At 48.9% G+C, this 18,761-nt stretch overlaps 1 protein-coding gene across 4 annotated transcripts in view; it reads right to left on the reverse strand.

Moving 5' to 3' along the window:
* LOC130513765 (dipeptidyl aminopeptidase-like protein 6) overlaps positions 1 to 18,761 on the reverse strand; it is a 103,255-nt gene that overhangs the window by 50,367 nt on the left and 34,127 nt on the right. The gene's annotated exons all lie outside the window — the stretch shown is intronic.

The following is an 18,761-nucleotide window of genomic DNA, read 5'->3' on the forward strand; positions in this document are numbered from 1 at the left end:
CCTGATTCTTTGAATACAGAGTGTTATTTTCATCTTCTGGAATAAATCTGGTTCCCCTGAGAGAAGAAGGTTGATTTTATGATGTTAGACTTTAAGTGTAAAAGCATCACAACCCGTCTGGAGCCAAATAAATGCAAACAGATTAGGAATTTAAAGACTTTCTGGCCAGTCTGGCGGCTTCACTTGTTATAAATGAGACAAACCTGCCACAAATGTGAGAACGGCAGCTACAACAACGCTGGGCTCATGTCAGCAGGTGTGTGTGTGTGTGTGTGTGTGTGTGTGTGTGTGTTGGGGGGGTCTGTCAAATCAGAGGGGAAATCAAAACAGTGCATGGTCGGTTGATCACAGGAACAAAGAGGACCTGCGTGACTCCTTCGCTTCACGCCGAGCTGCTGCAGTCAAAACAGCCGCGTGTTTAAATCTGACGGTGACGAGTTCTGCTTCGGTGGTGGGACCGGCGGAAATCGCCGCCGAAACACGGCGCCGCCGAAGGACGGGCAGGTGGACGGAGAGCGTTCGAAAGGCCGGGTGGAGGCCCCGTAAAGACGACGATTCCGAGGAAAAGAAAAGCTGAAATCAGAGGTTTTCGTCTTTGCGCTCACGCACATTTAAGGCCACTTTTCCATTTACCCGCCAAAAATACCTCCGTCTTTTCAAAATAAGAGGAGGAAAATCTCACTCAGCTATTGATTTCTGGTGGCTTTTACGTCCTACAGAAAAACCCACTGGCAGGCAGCTGTTATATTGCAATAAAAAAGCTTTTGCAAGCGTAGCGACTCCACACACGGTCGATACGGGGAGTCGGCGGCGCTCTCGCTATCTGACCCCTCTCCATCACGCAGATTCAGAGCTACAGCAGCAGAGCAATAATTAGCAGCCACCGGGGCCACAGTGGGAGCATAATGGCGGCGTTGGAAGGCTCGGGGCGCGTCGCTCTGGTATCAGAGCGCGGTGAGAGGATCAGAGAGGGAGAGTCGATTATTCCTCACATGACATCCGATGCTTCGCGTTCACTCTGCAGTACAGAGAGGAGATAAAAAATAACCCTTTAGCTGCTTCAGGTGCAAGAATCTGACAACAGATGGAGATCGAGCCGAGATCCCATCGCCTGGTTCTGAATTCTGTTGAAACAACAAGAAAATGAGACACCCCCCCACCCCCCCTGCTCCATTTGTGGCCAAAACGATCGACAATGAAGCCGGGACCCTGTTATCGCCGCGGCAACGTTCAGGATCAGCAGCTCTCGGTGAGTCTGAGGTCAACGCCTTATCGCCTCGCCTCAGTTTCATCACAGGGCTTTTACAGCCTCCGGCCTTCGCTGATGCTGCTGCTAATCTGCTGCTGCTCCGTCCTGCTGTGGACGGAGCAGCAGCAGGTCCCGAGGTCCCGCAACACGTCAGGCCTGGGTTTAAAAGCAGATCCTGATTAAAATGTTCCACAGAGAACGTGTTTATTAAGACCCCGGAAGGCACGTCTCTCAACGGGCCCCGACTGGGCGCAGCCAGGTGAGCGGGGGATTTCTGCTCTCCCCTCGCGTGAAACCAACTCTGATGAAAGCTGTTTGTGTTGTGCTGATGTTATCAGATCTGGGCGCTCAGAGACGACCTCCGAGGAAATTAAGCTTCACGGCCTTAATAAACCACATCCAGGATGAGCCTTCGTGATTCAGGGGCGCTACGAGGGTTCAATAGCAGCGATGGGGTTTTTAGCACCACACTGGGGTTACACCCCGAAACATCGCTTCACTCATTACGTGTGACCCAGATTCAGTGCTCAGCTTGCGCACAGCGCCCCCTGCCGACCAGTCGAGGAAACACAGAAAGCTGCACCCTGAATCATCAATCAATCTGATCGGTAACTGATTTGATCCAAACTGTGTTTTTGGAAACGTGGGCACTCGGAATTCGGGCGCGTCGGCGGTCCGCCTGGTTCGATTTTGCTCCAAACCACAGGTGTGTTTTCAGTCAAAACTGGATGGAATCTGCACTCAAATCTGCTTTAGCAAATCACCCAACAGGCGCGTTGCAGGCGAGGAGCTGTGGTTGTCATGGGAATCTGAATATTTGGGTGACATGACCCTGAATCAACAGAATTATTAAACATTTTGTTTGGTTTGTTTATCGGGATGCCTCAATATGCAGCAGCTATTCTTCCCAAGGTCCTTATGTTACGACACTGCTTTTATCTGCCGTAGCATTCATGCTAACAGTCCTTCCAGACTATTCTCCTATTGACTGTGTGACTGGGGAAAAAAAATAAATGTATAGAGAAAGAAAAATACAGAAAGAAAAGTGGAGGCAGAACCACAGAACTCTCCTTCTGCTTCAGGCACTTCCCCCCATAATTTGTGCGACTCTGCTCGTTTTTACCAGCAGGTGAGTGTGCATGTTGCCTCTCAGACTGTGCACAAACTTCAAATTTTCTTCCCATATTTGCGCTGCGAGCGTTTCTCGAGCAGAGCGCCGCCCGCAGATAAACAAAGTTGTTGAGCTGTTGCAGCTTCGCGGCAATAAAAAAAAAAAAGGCCTCATCTAAAAGCTCACAGTGATGATTATACTTACTCTTCCTCCCCACGGTATTAGGGGGGGAAACCAGTCAATAACAAACTAAAATCACTGTAAAACACAATTTCCTTTGCTTTTCTGTTATCTAAATGCATCGGCCAGGAAATGGGCTTTCACGAGCTGGATTTATGACCCCTGCAGCAGATGAACAAGAATAACACCATTACGGAGGGAAGAAAGGGAGACAGCAGAGCAGGAGGCACAAACGCTTCAGGTCACGGAGGACGACTGGGATGTTGGCCACCTAAACTGGGACACAGGTGGCGCACCAACACGTCCGAGTCATTGGTCTCGGGCCTCAAAAAATGCTGCTGCAAAAAAAAAAAATCGCAAATAAAATCGATTTAGTTTCAAGACTAAAAGGTGCGATTTGGCCTCCGCTGGTCTAAATGGTCCAACTGGAAACAGAAGCGGGAGGCAGCGTCAGACGTCTCTATAAAAGCACTTCTGAGGCCGACGGAGAACAAATGTTGAGTATTTTCCATTTGATGTTGGGATCCAGCGAGCGCGGAGGCAGACGGGAGGTAACGAAGCTCTCAGACTGGTCCGACACCGACTCCCTGCGGAGCTTCCATCTGCACGCCCTCCGCTCTGCAGCGCCGACATCAGCAGCACCGAGATGAACACGAGGACCTGCCGAGGCTGCCGCCGAACTTTGATGTCAGGCGGCTCTGATCCTCGAGCAACAGAGGGCGAAAGTGAACAAATGTGGCATTAAAACCGCAGCAGCTTAGTCGTGCAAACCATCCGCGCAGGAATGTGTGATCCCGACATGAGTAGTTGCTGGCGTGTCGGGCCAACGATGCAAAGCGGCGGCGGGTCAAACCGTTTCAGAGCGGCACCAAACCAACCTGGAGGGGGCGCAGCTAATGTTAACGCAGCTAAATCTGAAGACCTCAGCCCGATCGGGAGGGAGCAGCGGCCCTGAAACGATCCGGTTCTGATCCCGAGCGTTCCGAGCTCTCCGAGCGAAGCCGCACACGCTTTGTGCAGCGTTCAAAGGAGCCTATTTGTATACGGGGGAAGCGCCACGCCGCAGCAGCCTTGGCGCCCATACGAAGCTCACAAACCTCCGTCTTTTTCAAGAACGTTCTCATTTTATTCACAGTCACCTGGAACATGTTGCGCTCTCCATAAATGCTCGTTACTGCTCGCTTCTGTAATTACAAAAAAACCAAAAAGGAATCAATTTGCGGTTTGAATATCTGCTTGTTTCTGTCAGTCCTTAAACAGCATCACTGAAGTTGGTGGCTTTTTTTTCCATTTAATTAAAGGTAAAGTAAAGCAAAAGTGGAACAGTAATGAGAAACAAGCAAGACAAACAATTAAGAGCCTTCCAGGAGCAAAACGAGACACTTTTATTGCCAAGTAGGGATGTCAGAGGAACCGTGCCCGAGTATATGAGAAATGCTGAGCTCCACACTACATCTATACTAGCTTCTGCTAGCTTGTTGCTAACAATGCAGAATTTGAGCGCGCACACACGCAGCATCTCAACTTTGATAAGGAAACAGCCCAGAAGAGGGAAAATGGCCCATTCTTGATGACTGATATATTCATATACTCCCACAGAAACACGGAGAAGATCCTGCTGACTTCCTGGTGTCCGCTTCGCTAAAAGGCTGAGGGAGTTGCCCTCTAATGAATATCTCTGCAGTGTCCAGAGCCTCCTGCTCATGAATAATAAAAGATTCTTCACCCTGGCATCCATCTCGGCAAACAAGTTACGCCGCAATATCACTGTCAAATCCCGGCAGCGGCGTTAGCGTGTGGTTCCCACCACGCTGGGAGATCAGGAGATGTTCTTCTTTGCTTATTCTCACAAACTGGTGCAGATTTGTGGTCATCCAGCCATTAAAATGGAGCCAACTGAGAGAACAACAACCTGGAAAAGTAGAAGGGAATGGGGAAAGAAAGGGCCACGCCCCCCTCCCAGAGGCATCAGACCCGTCAGATGGGTTATGAGACCCGTTGGACATCCAGTCCGCAGCTGAATTACGGCCTCCAGCACCAAACGCCAGAACCGACAACAGCCGAAAACCGTCGCAGCTAACAGCGTGATGGATGATTGTTGAGCACGAAATAACCAAGCGTAGCCGAGTCATGTGACGCGGGGGTAGAATACTGCAAATGGAAACACGGTCCTCCAGAATTGAAACATAATTAATCATTATTGTTGCGCCTAATGATCCTTTTGATTCTTGATTCATTAGATAAGAGCGCGCATTCATCAGCTGCTCTCGTTATGAAACGTGACATCACCTCATTTTGTCTGAAGTCTTTCAGTTGCTGCAAAGTGTGAGATTTTTTTAGTCGATACTTTCCAACTTTATATCCTGAATTTACGAGATTTCTCCCAGATTTTCTTGAGTTGCTTCATTTAATTGTATTTCGGTGTCAATTGTAACTTTTTCCAAGATAAACTGAATTAAAATCAATGGTTGCACCCCTGAAACTACCAAACTTCACCAAACCACACAACCGGATGCAGCACAACACAACCAGATCAGCTCAGATCAAACACAACCCAGACAGATCCAAAGCAACACAACCAGATCAGCTCAGATCAAACACAACCCAGACAGATCCAAAGCAACACAACCAGATCAGCTCAGATCAAACACAACCCAGACAGATCCAAAGCAACACAACCAGATCAGCTCAGATCAAACACAACCCAGACAGATCCAAAGCAACACAACCAGATATTTGGATTGTGAGACACGACACAGCCCAGCGTGCCGGGATGCAGAAGTTAAAGTCCGGAAGTTTCTCTGAATTCACTCATGACTAAAACGCGAACTGCCGTCGTCTTTCATATTAAGCTAGCGTACTTTTTTTCAGCTTCCTTACAGTGTAGCGCCGTAGGCTGTAATTTGCTTTAAATTATAACACTTTTGTTGAACACACTACCTGCCTGATGTCATAAGTGCTCCATTTAACGATTCATCAGTTCTCCAAATAAACGGCTGTTCACGTTCTGCTGACTCCAACGAGCAGCACTTTGACTAATTGCTGCAGGGGTGTTATTTAAAAAACTTATGAGAAGCCAGTGACACGCTCCAAAGTCGTTTGTAGCGCCATTAGCTTGTTCCCCGCTGTGGCAAAAGAAGAAGTGAAGAAAGTGAAATTGTTGCCAATTTCCAGCAATCACACACACAAACACACACACACACACAACAGTAATACACTCCTGTCGGCTTCACAGCTGCAATGAAAGATGGGGGGGGTAAAATAAAGTGAGGCAGTCAGAGGAAAAGAAGCATGGAGTGTGTGTTTGGGGGGTGAAACCAGACTAGACAAGGTGTATTCAGACTGTGCGGCACGCCGCTACAGAGCGCAGCCGTGCATAAAATGCACACGCCTGGGGAGAACGATAGCGGGAAAGACACGGGGAAAAGAAAATCTGTATTTTTCTGCAGGAGTGCTCGCCGATGTGTTGTGTAATTTGAGCTCGGCCAGCTTGTAATCTTTCACACGAGAGCAAATCCTTCTTTGATTCCATGTTTATAACCAATATTTCACCAGACAAATGCAGCTACGGCCTCTGCTGGCTCCAGTACTTCCCCACCAATATTTCACCACAAAGTCCCGTCATATTTCTTCACTACAAATCAAAATAGAATTTCCAACCAGCCACCGTGGTCACTTTGGCCTGCATTTTTCATCCGGATCTGCTCGCTGCTGCTCGGTGCACACGCCCATTTCCCAACACATCAGGACTCGTTGGGCACATAGAAGTGTTCGAGGCTCAAAGGACACGTGGGCAGAATGTCGAGAGTTCACCTCGAGGAAGCAATGGCGATGGGTGCTGGATTATGAAGATCTGGAAAGTGCCTCCCAGTTTTGTTGCAAAGTGAGCGAGTTAGCTTGGATGGAGAAGGAAATGCTCATGTTCACTGGCTGCTAATATAAGCAGAAGATGAAACAGTGATGGCAGCTGATGACAGACCAACAATCTCCTGGAAGGTTCTCTAGATGGCTAAAGTCCATTTGAATGTGAAGGAAAAGCAGAAACCCTGGAGGAAATACGATCATCTGCCTTGAATGGTAAAGAATCACCATTAACCAAACCCACCAATGAAAGCTATCCAGAACGTTTGGGTATTTTTCATCTTCTCAAAACCAAATGAAAGCGCTCACTCACAGCCGAACCTGTCAACGCTAGCACAAACCTAGCATGTCTGCTTCATTTATTGATCAAATCTATGACATTTATGATAACACCCAGGTGCACTCTCAACACATAAAGACATAGCATTTAGCAACATGCTAACATATCAGATACCGAAAACTATAGGGCGATGAAAATGAAAGTTAGCTTAAAATAAAACAATATATCGATCCGCAAAAACATTATTGTCCCTTTATATGTTTGTTCTGTACATCATCAAGACGTGAGGTGGCAGAGTCCAGCCCTTCATCCTCGAGCCTTCATCCTCTTCATCAACATTTCTCCACCAACAAACGGTGGAATGCACTTCTCAAATGCACGTCGCAGACCTTCCTCGGTCGCCCTCTGATCTGTAGCCTCCCTGTTTCAACAAGCTCACTTTTCAGACCGTGACAACGCTAAAGTGCGAGCGCTAACGCCCGTGAAGACCTGTCCTGATTGACACCCGGCAGAGTGGGATCAAGTGGGGTGGAGCGCTCCACGCCGCCGCTTCAGCAGTGGGGACGAAGGGTCGCCGCCATGAGACGGCGAGAGTTTAACCTGCGCTCGCATGATGACAGATAGAAGTGAACCCGACGGGATTGCTGTCGCCCAGACGGGAAGAAACCCAAGCTGAGGAGAGGGTGGGGGTGAAGACACGCCCTTGATTGAGCTCCAGATGTGATTGGCCGCCAGGAGAGCAGCAGAGGCCGCGTTCATCTGCATTCAGAGCTGGACTCTGCAGAAAGAGTCTGTCTTTACCCTTTTAAAGCGAGCGTCCACGGGGAACGAGGTATTGACTCTGGGTGCTCCAAACACCCTAGCAGCAGTTTGGTGCCGCCGCCTGACAGCACAGCGGTTTCATTAAGTTCACACCTCTCCTGGGATAACCTTTAAAGCCACGGACAAACTTTGGTTTCTCCGAGAGTGCAACCTGATCTCAGGAGTTCCAGAGGGAACCAGGAGTTACAGGCTCATCAGAGGGATGCCGGAACGTCGTATCAGCAAGACAGGAAGAGACTTTAGATAATGAAGCCTTTAAATTGGATTTCTTTTTTTTTTTAAATGTGCATAATTTAGCAAATGGACGGGAATAATTATTCCTTTCCAGTGATACCAGTGGAGCCTATACTGGAACAGCGTAACCTCGCAAGTACAATGAAAAAAACCTCCTTTTCAAATGATTCCTACATTAATCCGGGATCCAAGGTCAAAGTTTTCATTTTATGTGAAGCTCCAAAATAGTTCGAGGGTTTGGGAGGTTTTCCAGCAGCCTCCATAAACGTCTCTCGAGATGTTTCCGGAGTCTCGCCGTGTCGCATATCCACTCAAGTTATTCCCTGCATATGAAACAGCCAGATCATTTTCACTTCACACGCAGCTCCTCACACACACACACACACACACCACACACACACACGGAAGCCACTTCCTTCACTGGAAATCTAACTCACCCTCCAGAACCTCTTGGCTGATTCCACCCTGGAGCGTTTCCTGTACGGGCCCAGCGGCTCGCCCAGCGGATGATCAAACATCATACTGAAAGCCTCTGGAAGTCTGATGAGGGCCGCCAGCTTGCTCGTCCTGGCGATGACCAGACACGCTCTGCTACGACGGCGTTCCAGCCTTTCCCATTTAAGAGGCAGCCGCCACACCCAGAGCCATTACGCCATTTCCGAGCAATCGCGCGCAAACAAAAACACGCGGCCGTCCCTGCGTCTCCACATTAACGGGCCCTAATGGAGCTCCTCGACTCTACCTTCCCTGAGAACCAGGAGAGTCCTCATAAACATCATCCCCACCCCACGGGTCGCGCCCTTATCTGCTCGGAATGTGATTAAAGGGCTTACGCTAATGAGCGAGCGGGCTCGGAGATACAGGAGGAGACGCGCGGGGTGATGAGATGTAATCCAATCTCTCTGCGTGAGACGCAGGAACAATCAGTGCTGAAGCCTTTAAATGGGCCGGTGGAGCGGCAGCGGGGCAGGTGTGTCAGGTAACCCGCAGAGACCAGGCGGCGGGGGGGTGGGAAAAGAACCGGCGGGTTAGCGCCTTTGCACCATCTACAGAGGTGCTGACTGGCTGAGCTTGACAATCAGGCGATTTAATTATTCATCACGAGTATATCGGCTTCAATCTGAATGTTTCCATGCACGGCTTAATGGAGCTCTGCTCCCAATCGCACTTTAGCATCACGTCGGAGTTCTTTCCCTGTCCCAGTCGAATAACTGAGGGTAACGAGTCCTCCTCCTAAACACTAGGTGGCGATATGCACCCTTGTCACAGGTCCAGGTGGTGGATCCATTAGGTCAGGCGGCGGAGCAGCATTTCCAGCCACAGGAAGATGGATCATGGTACATGTTTGTTCTGCTCCTACGTATTGCTGGTGTTCCGTATTGTACAAGTTTTACACCCACGCTGCCTTTCATGGTCACGGTGAGTCCGACAGTTGTATTTGTGCAGTCGTACGCCGGCGTGGTGGCTGTGTAGCACACACACATGTGTTGTAGCTGAACTACTACACGACAAAGAATTTTCCCATCACATTTATATCGGGGTGTCTTCGTCGGATAAGGACTCCGGTATCGGGCGGACTAACGCCTTTACATGCACCTCGGTTCTCCGGTTCCAGTCGGATTGAGGCAATAATTAGTTTCTAAAGTCATTTGTGAATCGCAGCAGATGAGAAACAATGTTTTCAGCCGCATCAGGGTTTTTTACGCAGCGGCGGAGCCAATTAAGTATGAAAAATACACATTTAATGGCCACGTTGAGATGCCCACAGGCATAAGGGCATTTCTAAATGTGCCCTTTATACACCAACATCTGTAAACACTGACGGTGGAGTTTTTGCACCAGGAATATCAGCGAAACTTCCCCCAAGCTGCATTCGGAGCGTCATTATAGATTTAAAGCAGCAGAGCCTGGTCAGCATTCAGCTCAATCAGCCTGATGTGGAAACCCTGAGGCTTTGACCATGAATGTTGACATGTTATCTGCATTTAAAACCAGGATTGGCCAATAATGTGTGTTGCAGGAGGAACTGTATGGTGATTTAAATCTCCGAGAACCTGTTAACATTGCTGGATTAGCTCCTCGCCAAAAGTCCTTATTTGCTGCGAGGTTGTTCTGGAGCAAAAACGATAAAACAGCGATAGTAAAATATTCAAACAATTGGAGACTTTAAAGCAAGTTGTCAACATGAACTCCGGTCATGATTGCAGAAAAACGGGCCAATAAATGAGCCCTTCGAGATGTTCCGTCTGCTTTTGCTGAGTGAACCGGGCTGAATGTTGATGGGACCATTATTCTGCAGCCATTACATCACGATTTACTACACAATGATGCATTAATGTAGGTTAAAAAAAACCAAAACAACATTAAATGATCAATACCAGTGTCAAAAGTTCAATTCTTGCACTCAAGACCAAGAATCTGCACAAACGGGCATCAACAACGCCACTAAAGCCCCTATAGAACCCCCCGGCCTCCATTCCTCAACATATACTAGACATCATTTATCGGGAGTGTGTATGATTCAGCCGGTGTGTGTCCGACCACTGTTGCAACCCCATCAAGGCCTCCGCCGGACAGCTAACCGTGCCGGCTGAATTCCGGCCGACAGCCCCTGAAATGGAATACTAATGGATCAGATGGAGCCAAAAATGAGGAGAAAAAAAGAAACTATAAAGCACAAAGAGGGAGAAGCTGGAGGCTATCGGGTTGACCAGAGAGAGCGAGTGGAGGAATCAAGAAAGGGGCTTAGCGAGAGAGCAAAGAGGATCTACTGTAAGAGGAGCAGAGGGGGTGAGGAATGGGAAGGGAGTACCACACTGGGGGGGAGGAGGAGAGAGTCCAGCCATCGCTCAGCTTGGGGGCCCTCGGGAAGTGGAAACTGCTGTGATGGAGGGGAGAGGATGGGTGTTTCTGACAGACTCTGAGACTCAGGCGCCACCTTAAAGGAGCGACAGCACCTCCTGCCCCGCCAAAATAAAAGAGGAAGGAAGTGGAAGAGTCCCTTATTTCCTGTGGTTCAGACAGGTCGGGGCTCCAGGGACCCCTGACCTCAGCTTGGGCTGAGCTGTGAACGACCACCGCCGCTACATCACCCCACTAAATTATGGTCTGTGCTTCACCTCAGTTTACACCAAAGGTGGCGATGAAGCCAAAACACCACAGACAAACACAGGAGCGGGGAGTTGGGCATCAGCATGTTTATGGGTTCCTCCTCATGGACGACCATTTTACCGAGCTACAAAAGCCCCATTTACGAGAGGAAAGGACATTTGGTGGCAAAAACACGAGAACATTGTTCATTCAGAAGGCAAAATCTGCTCCACAAAAGGGGGATTTTTCAGCTTTTATTATTTGGCAAAGGTTTTACTCGCGTTGAGAATCATCATAATAAGTAAAATTGACAAAATTAAAAAATAAAAATGTTTACCTGGATACACTCAGATCAACAACACATTAATAATAAATTCACTTCTTTGTCATGTTTGCTTGTGAAAAGTCCGTAAGGTAATAAATAAATAGGAGAGAAAAACAATGTTCTGCAGTCCAGCGGAGGGGGAAGGGAAAGTGCGACGTGTTGAGATCACAGCCCCTCTGCTGCATTCACATCCAGCCGTCGATAAACACACATCGAAATCGCTCTCGTTTCTCGGCATTCACTCACAAACAGCATCCAGGAGTGACAAAATAAACTCATTTCACTGTCAAGCATTCTATCAAATTACTTTCCGTTTCTATTGTTCAAATAAAGTTCTTTTTTTTTTGCCTTCTACACACAGCTCTGCTCTCAGCACAGGCTCCTCCGTGGCCGGAGAAAGAAAAGGCAATATTCTGAAACAGAAATGAACGATTCCCACCCCCCTCCAACTCCCTTCGGTTCATATCTGAGAGTAATTCCTCACGCTCAGAGGGAGGTGCGTTTGAGGGCCCAGTCGCAGCCTCCCAACGTCCTGTAATGGCCGTATGGATTTAAAAGACATTTTTTAAAAAGCGCCGAGGTTGTATGATGGAGGCAGGCAGTCGGGGGGGTTCCTGATGGTGGTTCAGGTTCTGGATGTGCAGGCGGGGGAGGGTGTCATGAGGCGGTTTTATTAATGCCTGGTTGAAAGGTGGAGAGCATCCAGAGAGATGAAACACAGGTGGGAATCAAATATTGATATGATCTTGATCCATGTCAAGAGAAAATATGAATGTGATACAAACGTGCTGCTGCTGTGTGTGTGTGTGTGTGTGTGTGTGTGTGTGTGTGTGTGTGTGTGTGTGTGTGTGTTTCACAGATTCTTCCAGGTATATACTGTCTTCCCCTACATGTCACCTTGCATATAAAGCTCCCGCTCCGTTAGCTTGGAAAACAAAGAGCTGGTCCTGACCTGAGACTGACCTTTGACCTGCTTCCTCTTTTGTGATGAATCGGGAGGAGAAATAGAAACGCAGCAGTAGACGAGGAGCGCAGGGACACATGAGTTTATTTTAAGTTTAAAAAAAAAAGGAGGTTAGCACAGCAACATTGATTTTAGCTCCCTGATTGAAACAGGAGAAAAGCGAGAGCCGAATCCCAACGGGTCCCTGGAGGAGAGCGGCGGAGACCCCCAACGCAACGCTGCTGATTTCATTTGCAGAACGACGACATGTTGGCCAGGGTTCATGAGACCCCCCCCCCCCCCCCCACACCCTGCGCCCGGGACCAGAGACGAGGCTGCGGATGCAATGTTACGCTCGAGTAAGTCCACCAACATTCGGCGGGACACCGGGTCAAATAAGACGAGAGAAGAAAAAGGTGGCGATGATCGGGGCGGCGGATGTCTGCCAGAACTCTCAACGGGTCAGCGCGGAACAAAGAAAAGGCAATTCCAGTTTGTGATGAGCTGCGGAAGCAACCCGGACGCAGTAATGACTCGGAAGACAAATGTACACCGACCAAAACTCAATCTGTCAGAGGGCCGCTGATGGATTTCTGAGCTCGAGCGGAAAAACGAGTGTCCGAGCAGGCGGCGAGTTTTCCCGCATGTGGGGAAACACAAAGAGCTAATTAGCAGAGGCAGATTAGCCTGATTAAGATGTTTGTCATCCATAATTGCTAAATCTAGTTGTTATCAAACAGCACAGAGCAGGAAGAAAAACAGGCAGGAAAAGCTCAGCGTCGTGGTCGAGTTTTGTGCTTTCGTCCCCGGCTGAGACGGGAGCTCGTTTTGGAGTCATAACGAGGGGTGACCTTAAAACCAGGATGAGCTACTTTTCGGTGCCATTTACTCTCAGAAAGACACATCCTGCCGTACTCTAAAACCATCAACACCTGCCTGAGAGCAGTTAAACGGATCATAATGAGCCCGGGTGCCCAAATCCAGTCCGAGAAAGATGCAACCAAGCCGGGATTTCTGTCCGACCAGGTCGACGACGCCTTCTCAAAGGAAAGTGGGATCCCAGGATAAAGCGCGTCCACCCGGTAGGTCAGAAAGCTGACAGGATTATGATGGACAGCATCATAAAGTCCAACCCAGGTGGGTGCTGACAGCGCTCATGATTGACAACAAGAAGCATAAGTTATTCCTTAAACATGTGGAACGAAGCTGCGGTTGATCCAGCTGGTGGTGAGGAGCGGCTAAGCTAAAGCTAACCAACCGTCCAATGTTGGCTATTGTGAAGTGCTGTGCCAGGATCTGTTTCCTTCACCATCACTGAAATATTGGTGCTGCTTCAACCAATCACAACATGCCAGATCCTCTTCTGTGGCGTTGAATCCAGGACTTAGCGACATCTAGTGGTGCAGCTGCAGACTGTATCCTGTGACTGGCTTGTCCTCTTTTGTGGTTCGTAGTTTAGACTTTCGGATGACTGAAAATTCCGACAAATCCGACTGTAAATGAGCCGTATAATGTGACGTAAAGACTTCCTCAGGTCTCTCCCGTCCGAGCCGGCAGGTCACATCCTCCCTTCAAAGGCTCTCAAACACCTGATTCATCTTTTGTCATGGAACACACTTTTCAATTAACAGCCTCTGGTTGCGATCAAGTCTCTGGCGGCCTCTTTTGCCTTTACAGCACGATTTATCTGGTCCGTCCCTCTGCCTCCGAGAGCTCCCCTCGCCATCCTTCATCTCCGCGTCATCGATTGCACCTCGCTCTGTGTGACTCCGCGTGCAGGACCATCAGCTCGAGGCCGCCGAGGTGGAAGCTGGAGGTGAGGCTCCGTCTCAGACAGCTGCAGGAGAGCCTCTAGTGGCGCCACTGAGGTACTTCAACCGAGCCCAGGAACGACAGTGACGCTCTGCCTTTGCAGGATTGCGGCTTCATTTTAGGACCTTGTTTGATCACTTTTGGGGCATTTCGGGCAGCTCAGACTTGTGCATCCACAAGCATTTCAAAAGGGACCAGGACCTGCACGTCCTGCAGTCATCAACGCCGCTGCACCACAATCATGCGTAGCCATGCGAGTCCAGCTGTCAGGCCAAATGTAAATCCCACATTTTACCACCTTCGCTTATTTTCTTATCCTCACCTTTAAACACAGCCTCCAGTCATAAATAATACGCAAAACAGCTTCGGTTCCCTGACCCGTGAAACTGAAAGGCAGCACTCTCCTAATGTTCACACGTGTTCTTTGGGCACATTGTGTGCACGTGACAGAAAGCAGGATTAGAAAGGGGGGGGGGGGGTGCTTAAACCCCAGCAGAGGAGCAGTTTAGCCTCCTCCTCATCAGCTGCCGCCTCTCTGACGGCGAAAACGGCTCGTGAAGAAGCCGGATATGAATTCATTTTACGCTGAGATGAAGTTATTAATACCCACCATCTGTTATCATCAGCGAGCTGCCAGAACCGCAGCAGCGGCGGCGCGGGGGGGGGGGGGGGGGGCAGCAGCTGCAGAGCGGCACGCGTCCCGCCAGCGCGGTGTCGATGCACGGCCTCGATCACAGCCATCGATAACCTTCCACCGAGCAGGAACGAGCGCAGGATCGATGATATTTTCATTTTCTTTGGAAAAAAACCAAACCCTGCCTCTCCTGCTGCCGCCCTCCTCTTCCTCTGCCCGTAACCACGGACGGGATGAAGAAGCGGCAGATAAAACGGAAAGAAAGCCGTTCTCAGATGCGCCTGAAAATGAGGACACGAGCTGTGGGTTCTGATTCCAGCCAAATCACATCCTCCCCCCCCCCGCCATAAATGCGCCTCTTTTCAACCATTTGATCAAGTGCCTCCTCGGGGGCCTTTTAGAGTAAAGAGTGCCCATTAACAGACCTGTCCCATGCATAAATTGCGATGAAGTGCCCTTCCTGTTGACACACCGTAATAACAGAAAGGTCCCATTCGGTGCTTAGCTAATGCTAAAAGTGAGCTAATGATCAATACCTGAGCCCACCAGCAGAGGGTGGTGGGGAGTCTAGTATTGCCTCGTTTGATCATGTGACTTCCCTCCCCTCTCCGGCTTTATTCTAGGTTATTTAGTTAGCGGGGAGCCTCCCGGCGATACAAAAAAACCCAACATATTGCCGTTTTACACCCGGCTGGCTGCATAATTCATCACCAGGGAAAGCGGCGCCTGTGCGAGCACGTCAGCTTTGATCAACGCCGCGCGCCGGAGGATTTCTTGATAACGGAAAAATTAATGAGGAAGCAGAAGCGCTGGTCGAAGAGGCGGAAGACTGTCGGCGCTGTGGCAGCTCCGGCGTCCACCCTGACCCGGAGCCGCCGGCTGCAGCGCTGGAGTGCCATTATTGATCAATCACCTCCGATTTGCTAATCAAGGCAAATTAAGAGGAAACGTGGCCGACATGACATGGTTTCTGTCGTCAGATAGCATTAGACAAGCACTTCATTATTGTAAACTGATAGCGGCTGCTTACATAGACTACTTCATTAGAGAAGCACCAGTGGAAGTGTTAAAGAGGATAAAAACGGCTCCACACACTCTCCGCGGGAACACCTGAGGTCTCGCTGCTTCGCGCCGGAACCCAAATTAAATTGCCAAGTTGAAGAGTTGTGCGGCAGAGGCGCACGCCAGGCCGCCGCTAACATTAATGGGCTGCCATAAACTCTAGCGTTTACCTCCAGGCGGCGCTCAGAGAAGCATTGGGGTGTCTGATGTAAAGCAGCTAAACAACACGGAGGCAGAGAGACAACGACGCCCCAGAAATCTGACGCTTGCTGGCAGCGGGAACACCAAGCTCAAATGTATCAGCACCCGACATCGCAGCGACCTTTGACCTGTGCCGGGTTCTAATGACACCGAGGCCATAATCCTCACGTGCAGGAGACACCAAAGATTAGTTTATCTGGGGAGAAAACCATGAAAACAGATTATCGGCTAAGGTTTCTTCTTTTCTTTATCTGTCCTTTAAAAGCGCTGCCCCCCCCCCAATAATCTCTCCAACCAACGGGGAAAAATAATGCCAAAACATCAGGCAGTGAACTAAATGTCGGGTTTTTCTTTTCCTTTCCTCATCCCTTTCTTATTTGCGTCGCAATAAAAGCAAAATCAGATACCAGACAGCTTCATAACGGAACATTCTGGAGCTCTGGAAACATCCTCCTGGGCTCGCGTGTGTGTCTCACAAGAGAGAGATAAGGCTAAAAAAATGCGTGCATTAAGTTGTGCCCCCCCGACGCCAACTTGCAAACTGCAGACAGAGTCCTCAGACCGCAGCACAAGTGAGAATTAGCGCGACACATCAGATAAAGCAGCTCGCCGTGTGGAAGAGCTCCGAACCTCTGATATCTCCTGAGTCTCATTATGGCCGTCCGACAGACCAAACAGAGATGTTTGCTCTTGTAATGGGGTCTGTGGAGGAACTCCCAATCACACCGCAGGGACGGCGGCTTTGATGGTGGGAGAGAGGCGCCGTTTCCACTGCTGCTTTTCATCCTCCTAAATGCCATCGGAGAGGATACCTAATTAACGAGGAGCAAATGTGTTCGCTTTAAAAATGGAGTCCTTGGGGGGAAAAAGTACAGCCTGGTGGGAAGTGGGGGAGGGGGGTGCAAAGAGCAGCAGCTGGATGGAAGAAACCATCAGACATTTAGTTCAAACTCTGAAATTTTGCGATATGCTACTTTGGTTTTCTTCACAAAGAGAAAGGGGGGAAAAAAAAGTTCCCCCGTTCTGTGATGAGATAAGATCGGCTCACAGACGGAGAGAAAAAGTAATCGTGTTTGATCAGATAATAATGACTTGTTCCACTAGCTGGGAATGATCATCAGAGAGGATTTACGGCTAAGATCATTATCTAACATATTGACAGAGACGGATTTAGCCGGCGACGGAGAGTCAGGCGGGCCCGTTCCAAACAGAGGCGATAATGACGCGTTTTAAATGCATCGGAGGCTAATTCCTCTATCAGGAGACGGCGCGTGCGAAAGGAGCGCCCATCAGTTAACTTATTCTAAGATTGGGAGCTTGAGTGAGCGATCTGACGCAACAACGTTGTAATTCAAGCCCTGATTGATGCCGCGCGATCACATCTCCACAACTGAGGAACGGAAAGATGAGGAAATAGGGACGCTCAGATTCCGCATGTGTGGGGAGACAAACAGCCAGACGGGGGAATTTATCATCAGCCGTTACTGTCACACGCTGAATATCATTATTATTACATATTAGAAGAGGATTCATGCTGCGCTGCACATATTACACACACCATTTATCCTCCTGTCCCCTCTGGCTGATGGGAGAGACAAAGCCCAAGAACACAGATCAGCGCGTAGCCACGTAGCCCATCATTTAAAACATGGGATTTAGCACCATGGCCTTGGAACTAGAGAGTCGTGGGTTGGAATTTGGAATTTTGGGTGCTTGAGCAGCCCTGGAGACCCCCTACAGAATAAAGAGTTCCATATTAGCTCATTGCTTCTTGTCTTCTTAACCACTTTATCCTCTTTCAGGGTCACGGGGAGGGTACACCATGGGCGAAGGCAGAATCCACTCCTGGATGAGTCACCGGCTCATCGCGGGTCCTTATGAGCATTTATGGGTTTGGTACTTTGCTCAAGGGCACCTCGGCAGTGCTCTGTTCTGGCACCTTCCCCTAGTACCGGAACGCCTTCCATGTTTTGTCTACACTGAGGCTCAAACCCTCCCCTTCTCAGCCCAGTTCCCAACAGACCGAGCTACCTCCGCGCTAGCGCATTACATTAGAGAAAAGCTTTGCGTTGGCACACATAGCATGTAGCACGTAGCAAGCGCGGCTGTAGCATGAGCAGGCTCCGAGTCTCATCCATGAAACATGAAACAAACACGAGCGCCGATAAACTCGTTCGTAAAGGTCACACTGAGGTTACAAGGCAGAGTTTGGACCAAAAAAACCCCAGCAAAAAGCAAAAAGACGATACAAAAAAATCGTTACATACTCAATAGTAGGAGGCAACATTTGTGTGCTTCCTCCAATCACTGCCACACACGCCTCGATCGGAATCCTTTACTGCTGCAAGGTCGGCAAACGTGCCGAATATATATATCTGAACATCGGTATTGATTTGAGAAGGCTTCGGCCAGGTTTTACCTTCTGCACACCCTTATGGGAGGGAGTGCTGCTAGCAATAGCTGCGCTATGGATAATTTAAACCTAAAAACTCCAAGAGAATGTTAAGAAAACACACTTGGCAACAAATAACGAACAGGCGCACGCTCCACTCATAGAACACTCCTTAATATTTTATGTGGTTTTATGACTTTTTATGCGCTCGGTGTGTTCATGCCCCACTTTATTAATATGTTTGTGCTTGTCTTTATGGACGCACGACGGCAAGGAGCTGGGGAAATTCAACAGCCTGTGGACCGCTAGCTTTGCATTCTGATGCCGACGACGGTAAAAGTGACAGAGTAAAGCGGATAAGAAATGTTAACCTCTGTTGTTGATGATATTTCAGTCTCTTTTTCCATAAACATGACAGTACGACACTCTAGTATTTATGGCGAGGGACCCTCATCAGTGTTTGTATAAATATTTCATTACTAAAAACAGTCCTTACTGTGTTAAAGCTATTTTACACCATAGAACATCTTGAAACGGCATACTTGGTTCCTGACATTACGATTTC

The sequence above is a fragment of the Takifugu flavidus genome, chromosome 17, assembly GCF_003711565.1.
Source record: "Takifugu flavidus isolate HTHZ2018 chromosome 17, ASM371156v2, whole genome shotgun sequence".
NCBI classification, from domain to species: domain Eukaryota; kingdom Metazoa; phylum Chordata; class Actinopteri; order Tetraodontiformes; family Tetraodontidae; genus Takifugu; species Takifugu flavidus.